Source organism: Alligator mississippiensis, chromosome 3, assembly GCF_030867095.1.
Source record: "Alligator mississippiensis isolate rAllMis1 chromosome 3, rAllMis1, whole genome shotgun sequence".
Taxonomy (NCBI): domain Eukaryota; kingdom Metazoa; phylum Chordata; order Crocodylia; family Alligatoridae; genus Alligator; species Alligator mississippiensis.
In genome coordinates this window covers 84,025,697-84,039,099 of record NC_081826.1, presented here as the reverse complement: position 1 = coordinate 84,039,099, position 13,403 = coordinate 84,025,697, and positions in this window count along the sequence as shown.

Sequence of the window (13,403 nt, the reverse complement as noted above, 5' to 3'; positions counted from 1 at the left end):
CTCCTAGCCCCTCCCAGTCCTAGTCCTATTGCTCCCTTACACTGTCCCAGAGACAGGCACACAGGATATCTTTTTTAGTAGTTCAGTTACTTACTTTGGCACCATTTTGATACTTTCCCCAGCTCCTTCCCACCGACTTTATAGCATTTATTTTGTGCGCCCTCCCCTCCCCCCCCCCCGGCTCCCCATAGAAGAGCCCTTCTTCTCTTTAATACCTTTGGCTAGCATTATGTTTTTAATTGGCCTTTATCTTTTCTCTGCAAGATATAACCTGTTCTCTATGTGTTGCTTTAGTTCTTTTGGTTCTTCTCCACTTCCAGTGCAAGCCTCTTTCCCCCACCCCTGCCCCTTTTTTGTTTGGATCACAAAATTAGTCCCTCATAAAACTCCATGGGTCACTTTGTAGCCTTTGCATTTTTCATTCTCAGGGTAATTATCTTCAGCGCAATTTCTGCTATCATAATCTTGGCTTCTTGTACCTCTAGGAAGGCAATCAGCATCCCATATTATCTGTGACTCTCTGCCTACAGAGGTAACCTGAGAATTCACCTTTGTCTAGCCAGTGATGCTCAGATCAAGGCTCTCAAGCTACAAGTGGCTCTTCAACTTATCACCTTCAGCTCTATGCAGAAAATGATGTGTATTTATTGCACACATTGGATTCGTCTGTCCTACAATCATGAATAATGCAACGCAGCTTTTTAGTGTTGACTGAATTTATATATATACTTGTTTTAAAGGAGCTTACCATTTCCAAAGCATTTTCGCCTGGGCTGTACTTTGCATTGTGGCTCTTTGATTAACATTGAATGCTCATGTAACTTCTGAGCCCGTCAAGATTTGATGACATGTCTACATTGTGTCAGACAGTGCCAAAAAATGTCACACAGCCTAGTGCTGCTCTTTATCTCTCTCTCATGTGCTTTTATGGCAGGTATAGGGCATTTTTTCATATGCAGTGCACGCAAAGTGAGAGACTGGACCTAGCATGTTTTCACAGTGGCATTCTCTACCACCATCGGACATGAGGTAGACATGACCCAAGTATCCTTGGTCTACTGAAATATGCTGCCCTCCAACATTTCTATTTCTACTCTTCCCCACTCAAAGAAACTTCATGGCTGCCCTCTTGGATTCAGGGATTTTCAGGAAGATAGGGAGCAATGGAATTCTTTCACTGGCAGGGAAAGTTGGAATGAGATGCCTCCAGAATCAACTACCAGAATCAGCTACAGTTGACTAGACCTTAATGGGCCCATCAGCTGCCCCAAAAGTCACTTGGGAAGCTCTCTATATAAAACATATATATTTTCAGAATCAGCCATCCTCACCTGTCTAGCCCTTTACTGACATATGCTGTATTAAAATAACTCACAGAACTGATAACCCAAGTTTCTTGGATACATTCCTTATCCACCTTCTTCTCAAGGGACATTTGACTTATTGATTAAGTGGTGCTCTGCCTATTTTTGAAAGATCTTTGATAATCCTTATGATGCCATAGTTGCTGCCCAGTGCACATCTAGGTAGCTGTTTCAAACTCCTAGTTGTATTTGATCCAGTAACTCCGCATTTTCTCACTCTCCACTATGATCCTCTAGCAGATTTCAGCTATATTTTTCCAGTTTCTGAATGGTAACTTGAAGCATTTCCCATTTTTCATTATCAAGTTTGGTTTCTTGTTTTGTAAACATCATTGACACCCCACTGTTTCTGCCCTCCCTTGCCAGTGCAGCTCTCCTGCAGACTGTACTCATCAATGTCATCATTCCAGCTGTGAGAATTATCCCACCAAATGTCAGTGATGCTCACCCCGTATAAGTCCTCATTATTTAGTGTAACTTTCTACCTCTTCTTGCTAATTTCTGGAAATCCTTTTCACTTGCAGATGGACAAAGACTTTCGTATATGCACCAGTTCTGGGCAGCTATGTTTTTCTTTCTCTTGTAAAAAAAAATAGGTAGCAGACTGTTTGAGATAATTAATCTCTCCCTTTTCTGACTTTAATGTTTGCATGAAAAGCTTTGTCCCTTGAACAGGTGTAGGACTTAGGCTTCCCAGAAGAATCAGGAGCACCCAAGCCTAGGGAATTTTCTCCCATTTCTCCAGATTTTCTTTCTAACTATGCAAACCAATTCACTTTCCTTCTCTCTCCAGCTACTCCCAAGCCAGCTGTACCTTCTGCATGACAGGACCACAAAGTGAAACTGGTTCATCTGGCCTTGGAATCAGCAGTTGTGTGTCACACAACACATGAAAGAGAAGTGGACTCTACTCTTTTCTTCAGATCTATGAGCCCAGTTAGTTTAGAGACAAGGTGAAACCTAATACTTTTACATTACAATTTGAAGGGCAGGGGTGGAGAAGGGCAAAAAGAAACTTCAAGGGAAGGAATGGGTAAGGATAAAAAGAGGTTCATCAAAATGTGGTGAGGTGGGCTAGAAAAAAAATCCCATCCTTATGAATACCTAGACAAAACCTCCTCTTTGCTTCCAGTTCCCTTGACAGGATGTGGAACCAGCCTATTTCTCTAATCAGCAAATCTTTGTGTCTTCAAGATATGATACAGGGGTTTATTTTATTCCAAAAGCTGCTGGACACTGGGATGCATATCTTAAATGACAAAAGATATGCAGGAGGTAGAAGGTCTGATTTCACAGGAGCAATTCCACGACTCTCTTCCGAAGCTCAGTGGGCAGCCAATGTCACAACGTTGGTTTCTGTTGAGACAGTTGAAGGCCCACATGACTGGAGAGGTGGGGTGTGCATTTTGGCTCCCACAAATGGGACTCTAGTATTTTACTCCAGCAGGCCCTTGGCTGACTCGGCAGGTGCTATTAGTTAAGCCAATGTTCCTGGCCCCACTTCTCCAGTGGAGTTGGTGGCTAGCAACACCTGCCATGCCCTGTAGCTAGGGAGTTAATTGAGCTACCAGGGGTATTTGCTCTCCATCCATCCCTAGTGCAGTTGCCTGTTAACTCTGTGAAAATACCATGCTTACCACTGTTTTCAAATAAAGATTTTTTTTTTGTTCATTCCATCTTCCAAAAAACACTCCCAATGCTCCCAGCACCAACAATAGTATGCATTAAACAGAGCACACAACCTCTTCTCTTCCCAGCTCACCACTCTGTCCTTGTGTATGAGGCAAAACAGGAAGCATGGTTAGAAAATACAGCAATGATGACATCAGTGAGCAGAGAGGGCCAGGACACGCACAAAGGCTTTCCAGTCTGAGGAAAAAATCTTTTCTTTTGTCTCAAACCTGGTGATTTTGTAGAACTGGTATGCTCTCTTTTTCTGCTTCTGTCTCTTTAAAGAAATAACCTTGTTTCCATTCTTTTTAAATGGAACCTGTCTATTCCACTCACCACTCATCAGAAGGAGCAGTCTGTGGCACCCCTGCCCCCTCCAGTATCAATCTTTTCCTTTCCTTATTCACATCTGGCACCAGCAGAATTGCAAAGAAAATCAACAGCAGCCACTTTGTCCTCAGCTCTCTATCCAGGTCCCTAAAGTCTTACTTCAGTGTATCAAATACTGAACATAGGATGACATTTAATTTTCAGTATGGATTACATATCATCCAAAACAGCAATCTATATGTTTAACATTTTGGTGAGTGCTATATAATCATTCTGTATGCACAGCATTCAGTATTAAGTGGACACTGTTAGCTTGGTATCTAGCCAATGTTAAAATAATTAATTAAAACCACTTTCTGTTTTTACAGCTGTCCCCGAGTTCCCCAGCCAATTTCCAGTCTTGTTGGTCTTTAAATATTTCTATTACTGCACCCCTATTGCCAAGTAAAAGACCTAAGCTAACACAGAAAACCGAACAGCTGACTATACAGGGAACCTCTGTGAAAGTGACTTTTGTTGTACACCCAGGCTTGGCAGCAGTTCCCCCTAGCTGTTGTTAGAAATCCACCTCATCAGATCCCAAGAGCTTTAAATCTTCAGGTTCTGAGCACAGCCCTTGGCTAGAGGTCTCTAGGTCCACTCTCATTGTGCAGCTCAGCTACCTACCATCTCTTCCAGAGAACTGCACCTAGAGGTCCTCAGAATAGCATCACATACTAAGCTCATCTACAGTAGGGTACACACATTCAGAGCCCCCCTGTGGTGTCAAAACCCTTCCCTTCTGCCAAGTGGTGTAAGACTTCTGCTGCTAAACAGTTGTTAGCTGGGGTCACCTCAAAGAGCACTTCTCACACTAGCAGCATAACTGCTATAGTGTAGCCATACAGAGCTTCTAGAAGCACATGGATATGCATGTGATTGTGGTGGTGGCTTGTGGCCGTTGCCAAAACTTCCTACTGCCAGACCAGACATGTGTATACATATCTTTAGACATCTCCACAACTTACACACACACCATCCCTTTGCTTCCTCTACAACAAATTTTAAAGCCCTACTTTTCCACTTTCAAACCTTTGTTCTGCTTTGATATGCATTAGTTACTCCACTTCTCCCTCCATTGAGATGGGGGCAGAGCTAGTTTTTCCCAGCTCCATTCAACTCTTAGCATAAGGAATATTCAATTGAAGTACAGTTGCTAACCTTAACAATGCTCCATTACCTTTGGTTTAGTCCATAAGTATTACAAGGAATGTCAACAAATGGCAAATCCATTATACAAAACATTTTTAATGACTGCATAAGTTATTGAAGTCATAAATTGTGCAAACATTCCCCAGATCATCACAATACACCCTAGAATTGGTCTAAACATTTCAAGAATGTTCAAAGGAATATTTAATGAATTTTTTCTTGTTTTTCAAGTCTCCCATATGCAAAATGTGTGAAGAGGGAGAAAAACAAGAATAAAGTACATTTTCTCTTGTCTTTGTCATAGTATCAAACACAGTATTTGTAATAACGAGAGGTAGAATGTTGTTAAATCAAAGTGATATTTAACTTGATGCTGGTTTAATTGATTAAGCTAATGATGTAAAGCAGAATCCAGCTTTGGCTTTGCCTGATCTTGCATGGTACTCTGTGCCATCAGATCCTAAAGACCTTTTGGATGCCCGCTGAAGTCCATGGGGCTCCTTACAAAGGGAATCTGCTGACACAGAAATGTTACAGAATTGGGTTTAGAAACAAAAGAAGATTGCCACAGTTTGGTTAGGTTTCATTAGGTACATCAAGTTTTCTTGATGCATTTGATTTATTTAATAGAGAAGTGGGCACAGAAAACTAAACAGCTGACTAATACAGGGTTTGTAATATAGCAGTGGATGTAATATACCTTGACATTAGCAAGGCTTTTGATACAGTCTCCCAACAGCATTCTTGCAAGCAAGCTGAGGAAGTATGGGTTGGATGAATGGACAAAAAGGTAGATAGAAAACTGGCTGGATTGTTGGGCTTAATGAGTAGTAATCAATGGCACAATGTCCAGCTGGCAGCCAGTAGCAAGTGGAGTTCCCCAGGGGTTTGTCCAGGGGCTGGTTTTGTTCAATATCTTCATTAACTATCTGGAAGATGGGAAGGACTACATCCTTAGCAAGTTTGCAGATGACACCATGCTGGGGGATCTAGTAGATACACTGGAGAGTAGGGCTAGGATTCAGAGTGACCTAGACAAATTGGAGATTGGGCCAAAAGAAATCCCAAGAAGTTCAACAAGGACAAGTGCAAAGTCCTGCACTTAGGACAGAACAATCCCATGCACCAGACTGGGGGCTGACTGGTTGGGCAGCAGCTCTGCAGAAAAGGTCCTGGGGGTTACAGTGGACAATACGCTGAATATGATTCAGCAGTGTGCCCTTGCTGTCAAGAAGGCTAATGGCATACTGGGCTGCATTGATAGCTGTGTTGCCAGTAGGTCCAGGGAAGTGATTATTCTCCTCTATTCAGCATTGGTGAGGCCACATCAGGAGTACTGTGTTCAGTTTTGGGACCCCCTAGTACAGAAAGGATGTGGACAAATTGGAGAGATCCCAGTAGAGAGCAATGAAAATGGTTTTGGGGGCTGGGACACATGACTTATGAGGAGGGGCTGAGGGAAATGGATTTATTTAGTCTGCAGAAGACCAAGATAGCAACCATTAACTACCAAAGAAGATGGAGCTTTACTGTTCTCAGAGGTGACAGATGACAGAACAAAGAGCAATGGTTTCCAGTTGCAGCAAAGAAGGTTTAAGTTGGACATTAGGAAAAACTCTCTCACTAGGAGGGTGGTGAAACACTGGAACAGACTACCTAGTGTGGTGGTAGAATCTCCATCCTTGGAGGTTTTTAAGAGCCAGCTAGACAAAGCTGAAAATTATCTAGTTGGGGATGGTCCTGCTTTGAGCAGGGGGTTGGACTAGATAACATCCCGAGGTCCCTTCTAACCCTAATTTTCTATGATTCTATGTTGGCACTTTAAATAATTTAAAAATTCCTTGATTTTCTGCTTCATGTGAAGTCAATACAAATGTAACAGCATTTGGAAAAATATATGCGAGGAGATACTGGATCAAAGAAAATACATTGGATTAGGGAACTGATTCCATATACCTTGGTAGAACACATTTTTACTGATCAGAAGATGATCAAGTAGACTAAAACGTAGCTCAAATTTTACATACATCATTTGCAAATAAGGTGTATTTTTCCCAAGGCCTGCAGCCACCATCGGTTGTTCAGGGTATATGAGAGCATAAAATGCTACTCAGCAGGGCCAAAAAATTTCTTGGCAAGTAGGTGAAAATTGTTTTGGAATATGTGACAGGGGGCTGCAATGAGGCCAGTCTCACAGTTGGCCTGCCTGCCTGTCTAGGGCCATCTTACCTGCCATGACTTATTGTATTAAACTTCATGTTGAATGAAGGCAGATGTTGAATATCCATTTAGTGCCCCAATGCCTAGGCCATTATATATGGCTCTGATCTCCCTTATACCATGTCCCATGCCCCACAGATGGCATCCAAATTACTAGGTTCCACTGGCCCAAACTACCCACTATTCACTACCCCTGGCTCCCTTGCTGAGCCATACCACTCAGCCTCGGGCATCTATAGACTTACCTTGGCCATTCTGCCCCCATCCTGGGACTTCAATTTATGCCCTCATACTAGGGCCTTCCACTTATGCCCTCTCACTAGGGCCTCTTACTTATATGAACACTTTTGTGGAGCTGGCCCACGCACAGACCTTCAGATCGGCCCTGTAACCCTACTCTGCATGCCCCTGGTGTAGCTCTTCAGGCCCGCCTCAGCAGACCCTACTCTGCACCCCTCACACACAGCCCTTCAAGCTGCCACCATGAATTCTAGTCTATGTGGGCCTCTACACATACTTCTAACCCCTCATTGGGGCCACTTTCTGCCCCTTCTCACTGGGGCCACTCTAGTGCCCCCCTCACTGGGGCCTCCAGGGTCTACCACCCTATGGGACTCAGGTGCCTCTCCCTAAGTGTGCCTGGCCCCCATGCCTGCCCCTACAACTGTTACCCACCAGGTTGTAGGGGCTGAGGCTATAAGGTGCCCCATACTCACCTTTCACTAGGGAGACAACTGGTGTGGCATTTCCTGGGGACCACCCCGCCACAAGCAGAATACATCTGCCATAGAATACATCAGACTTTCTTAAAAACTTTTTTTTCCAGAAGAATGCTCAATGTTTTGACCAAACCTGCAAACATTTCGTTTTTCAGATAAAAATGAAGTTTCCCTCTCCAACAACATTTCCACGCTATTTTCCAAACAGGCCTATCACTTCACAACAGGAACATTTTATACCTACTTCACACAGGTGAAAATGACTGTGCAGAACACAAGGCAGTTGAAACTGGGTGCCAGGACCTTCTTGGCACTAGGGTTTTTTCAGTCCCATGATCCCCAATGGCTGCAGCATTTTTCTACTATGAATTCTTTTGATCACTGGTTCTCAACCTTTTTATGCTTGTGGCACCCCTCAGAAAATGCCAGCTCTTCATTTTCACTCATGTTTTGACACAGAAAAATAACAGAACAATTCTTCTGTTGCAAAAAACTCAGGAAAATCACAACAGATCAGAAAGTTTTTAAATCCTATGAATGTCTATTTGAAATCCCTCTTAACAGTGTGAATATTGTGTGGCATCCTATGGCACTCTTGAAAGGATCTGAAGGTACCCCAGGGTGCTGTGGCACCCTGGTTCAGAATCACTGTTAGTCCTTCTTTTTGAAACTCTTTAAATATAAAAAAAAATACTTGAGGACAAAATTCATAATAGTGGAGTGTCCACATCTACATGAGTGGTGAACTGTGCAGTTGTTACTACACAGTCATTAAGTACTTGAATAACCAAGTACTAAATGACTGTGCAGTAAACAGCATTACTGCACAGCAGCAACAGTTTTTTTTCCTGACACTACTGCAAAGTAGCTCGTTGCTACTGCACAGTAGCTCATTACTACTGTACAGTAGCATTGCATCGCATCACAGTTAGTGCCCCCCAACACTACTGCGCAGTAGCAACGAACTTCTGCGCAGTATTACTGCTATCTTTTAACACCCATTGTTAAACTGAAAAGCAACAAAATAAAAGCAAGCAGCTTGAGTGGCTGAAATCAACTGCATTTATGGTGAAAAGTTTTACCCCACCTCTAATAGGGACTCTATCCTGTGTTAAAAATAGTCTGTAAAGTGGGGTTCTTGCTTCCAAAAAAAATACAATGTTAGGTAAATGTGAATACCCTGATAGCTCAAGCATTTACATGACTCACATGGCTAAACTAGTGTAAGGAGCAGTGGGGGAAGGGAAGAGGGCCTGGAAATAAATTAACCTGCATTCTACCAAGTCTAGAAATATAAATAAAAATCAAAGGGACTTTTACACTGCTGACAATATGGTATGCAAGGTCACATAGGCTAATATTTTAAGAGGATTAAAGCTAAATCTCTGCAAACTTTGAAACGGCCCAACCAAGCTTGTGAGCTTTTCAGTTTAAATGGGTGCACAGCATGACTTCTATGATCATCTGGAATTTGGCAGACCGGGTATGATGGGGTAGACTCTGATGCACAGCAACATCATGAAGTCTTTGGTTTTACAGGGTTTCTGTTAATCTGGACAAACAAAGGAGGTGAAAACCAGGCTAGATGAGGCAAGAATCACCAAAATCCATGCATCTGATGATGCCTATGTAAAAATCACAAACTGAGCTACTGGCAAAGAATGTACATGTATGTTATTTACCAAATGACATGCTATTTTTCTTATTTGAATTTAGTGGTTAAGGAATTGCAAAAATGATGAACTGGAATGTTACAAGCCACTTAAGTAGTGTCTCAATCACTCTAAGAAATCACAACTTCCAGATGACGTGCTCAGTGCACAAGAAAAAACTGTTTTGGATCACATGGAAGAACTCTGACCTTACAAGCTTCAGTTTGAATCTCAGCTATTATTACACTGGGGATACAGTCAGAGTAAATCCATTCACCAGATGGAAAATATTGCTAATTGTCCAGTAGTATCAAGCCACAAGCTGACAAATAACTACCACCAATGGTAGTGGCAATCGCAATAGCATGACATAAAAGACTATAATGTAATGCATTCAACCTGAACCATCAGCCTGTCATTAAAGACACAGCTGACAAAAATACATCTGAGCAGAATGCACAAAGCACAAAATTATACGTGTTTGGGCTTAGGAGCATGGGGGGGAAATTCCATACAAAATACAGTATTAGTGAAACAGCTGGGGAAATAGATTTTACATACTCTTGTATGATCATCTGAAATATTGCCTTTGAAGCCCAGACTCAAACCTTAGTTTATTAAGGAATGTGAACATTTGTCTCCCAGAGGTGAATCTCCAGGGAAAGTCTTGCTCAAATATTTGAGCCAATACAACACCAGCAGGTAAGCCACTGCTGCTCAGTGAGAAAGTTTGTAAAGAATCGATAAAATATTTCGGTATGAAAGCTGAACCCATCTGGATTTCTAGAGGATTCTACTTTTGAAAGAGACAAAAGCAATTTAAGTCAATTATGTAAAAAAGCAGCAACAGGGAGACACTGACTTGGCACTTGATAGTTCTGCATATTTAAGCTGCAAATTCCAAGGCTAATTCCTGCCCGATAATTCCTTTTTTGTCTTTTGTTCCAACCAAAGGGTTTTTGTAACAACTCTGTCATGTCCACTTTCTATCGGCCCACATTTAACTCCTACTAAGTGAATTCATGAGGAAACCAAGAAGTAGTTTGATGAAATGAAAAACAAACAGTGGTAGAAGCAATGAATTTTTTAGTAGAAAAATGTACTGAGATTTTAAACAAGCAATGCCTCCTGAGCGAAAGAAAGCATTTAATGTGTGTGGGTTTCGATTTTTTCACCAACCCTTCAGAAAAACAAAAACAAAAGCAGAAACCCAAACATGCTACCACAAATATATTTGTCTTGAAAGTGTTCAACGCTGGGTGTGTACCTGTGTGCTTCACCTTCAGAACACAAACAAATTAAGGAAAGAGCAGAATTGAGATAAACTGTTATAAGCTGGTAGATTTCTGCATCTGCAGTTCCTTAGGCCAAATTCATCTGTATTTCTCTGAGAGGTCAAAAAAGGTGAATAAAATAAGGTATTCTAAAATTCACTCCGAATAAATACCACATACACATATCTTTTAAAGTCAGAGTGTGCTATGCTAAAACAACAAAAAAACAGTTTTAAGTATGTGTAAGAAACACTATAGAGTGCCAGACACTCTGTGATTACTGATTACTACAGGGTAAATTTTTCCCTAAATTTTATTCCTGTCTACTTTTAGTCCATAATAAGGAGAGGACAAATGATCACCTCTCAGAAGCTAGCTGCTTGCAACAAAGTATTGCATTACCTGGCAGGAAAGCCATCTTGCACCACAACACTATATTCATGATCAAGACAGCTATGGTGCTTACCAGTTCAGGCAAAACAGATATGGCACTTATTAAAAATCTGGTCTCTAGGGTTTCTCAAGATAGGTACCTCAACAATGGAAACACTCAGGAGTCATTTTTGAAAATTCAAGTCTTAGCATTTACAAGACATATGTATTTCAATACAAAACAGCTCATAAAGCAAAGTAACACATTTGCAATACAAAAAAGCCATGACGCCCTATATTAAAGCTATGGGATGTTTATACCTGCTGCCATTGCTTCCCTCCATTCACAAATGTTTGGACTGGTAATCAAGAAGCACTAGCCTCCCCCTCCAGGGTGTTCAGATAACATCTTTATATGGCAAAAGAGTGTTTTCTTTTTAAAATTTACATGATAGCAACAGAATCCCACTAAATATGATGGACTAAACCTAGGGAAATTAGCTTCTCTGAGATTAGAAGCATTATGGGTATCAATTAAGAAATTTGCACTAACCATAAGCCAACTGAGCAGACTTGGTGCATCTGAAATTAATGAGCCTGTGTGTAAAATGATGATACAAGTACTTCCTAGAAACTGTTCTCTTAGGCTGAAGAGGAACAAGAGCAGTCTAAGTTCTCAAGGCAACCGAGACAGCTCTTTACAGTTAAAATACTATAATTCAGAGCCTGAAATGTACACAAGAGATCAGTATTATGCTGCATGAGAAAAGAAGATGCCTTCTATCCTGCTGATATCCCTGCTTCACCATTCCAGGATGGGAATCAGTCTGACTAGGGCTTAGATGCCTCCTTGAAATCCCAATACCTATATAAAGGAAGGATTCATGGCCCAAACCCAGTGACTTGTTTGAGGCCTATGGCAGTTTTGGATATTCTTTTCTTTTACAAAAACATGGCCACAAAAGCCATGTACACTAAGGCCACTGACAGATGTTCAGTTAAAGGCATGATTGGATCTAATCCATGATCCCAATAATTGCATTTCCTGCATGCCACACATGCATGGCAGGAGGTGCAATTGTGGAATTGGGGATTAGATTCAAATTGCACCAGGTTGCCAATGAAGGGGGAGCCCATAACACTGTCAAGTCAAACTTCCATGGCTGGAAGCCCTGGCCAGCCGATCAGCACTCCCAGCCACAGAAGCACATGTAGCCCTTGGCTCTGATTTACTCCTGTGGCTGACAGTGCCCATCAGGTTGTTACGCCTCAGCTCTGTGTTCTTGGGCAACCCTGGCACAGGATGCAGTCTGTCTGACTCACAAAGGACTCCCCCCCCCCCCCCCCCCCACATAAACGAAACTGATTAAGATGCAGTGAGAGACGCACCTAAAACTCTCCAGATAAGGGTGATAAGAGTGAACAACTGCCCTCGGTCTCATTTGCATCCGAGATGGAACCAGATGACCATTCATTTACATGAGAGATGGAAAACAGAAAGCCTGAAGCAGAAACTGCAGTGAATTCTGGGACCAGAGAAGCAGGAGAGCACTGCATGATTGGGAATCTGTGCTTCCAATGTTAATCAACCCATATTCACACACACCCAGCTCAGCATTTATCAGACCAGTTCTAATCTGGATTTGCTAAGGACTTTTCCCCCCCCAGACACACACACACAGCTCTAAGTTTAATAGGCATCTCGGGCCGTACATTCCCCGGTCCCACTATGGGAGGCCTATTTAAACTTGATTGACTAAAACTTGGTTGCCGGGTTAGGGAATGCTGAGGCAAGAGACCGAGTCCGAGGGGGTATGGGCAACATTTGAACAATGGTTAAGGGTTCATCACAGCATCCAGCCTGCTGGAGCCCTAATCCCAGGTGTTGTCGTATCTTTCCCAAGACGACTGGTGGAAGTCCTCTCCACAAAAGGTTATGAGCACCCCAATAATTGCTTTAAATCTGGAAAAGTCATGCTAAGCTGAGGCTTGTGCACAACAAGTAAAAATCCCAAATCCTGATGCTGCAAGCTATCTATTGTTCCTGAAAAAACCATGAGATATCCCATCAGTATATCTGCCATCCATAGGAATCTCAAGCTGGCTCCCAAGTATTTGGGTTACTCCCTAATCTTAAGTGTTTCCTGATTATCAATCAGTTTCCTGAGATGGTCCAAACCAGATAACCCCTTGTCAATAGAAAAGACAATGATTTACACTACTGAGGGTGCTTCGAAGCAGCTGAACTGAGGGTATAAAAATCTGTAAGTGTGTGTGCTGAGAGAAGAAGAAAGAAAAAGAAGCAGCAGAAGGAAAGAGGGAGAAAAGGAAAGAAGAAGAAAACTCCTGTGCTGACACCATCCCCTGTCATTCTTGGGACGCTGGAAGAACAGATCGTCTCTCTCTTCAAGGATTGTGCTACGGACTGTGCCTGCCAGCTTTGCAGCCTGAGTACCGTGGATTAGGTGAGACCCCAGCGTTCTGTCTCTTCTGTCTAGGCATAAACTTCTGAACCTGAACTGTATTAGTTAAGCCTGAGCTAAGTTTCCCCAAATACTTAGTGAAACCAGGGCAGTATTGTCATTGTTTGTGTTTGTTTTTCTTTTGCAT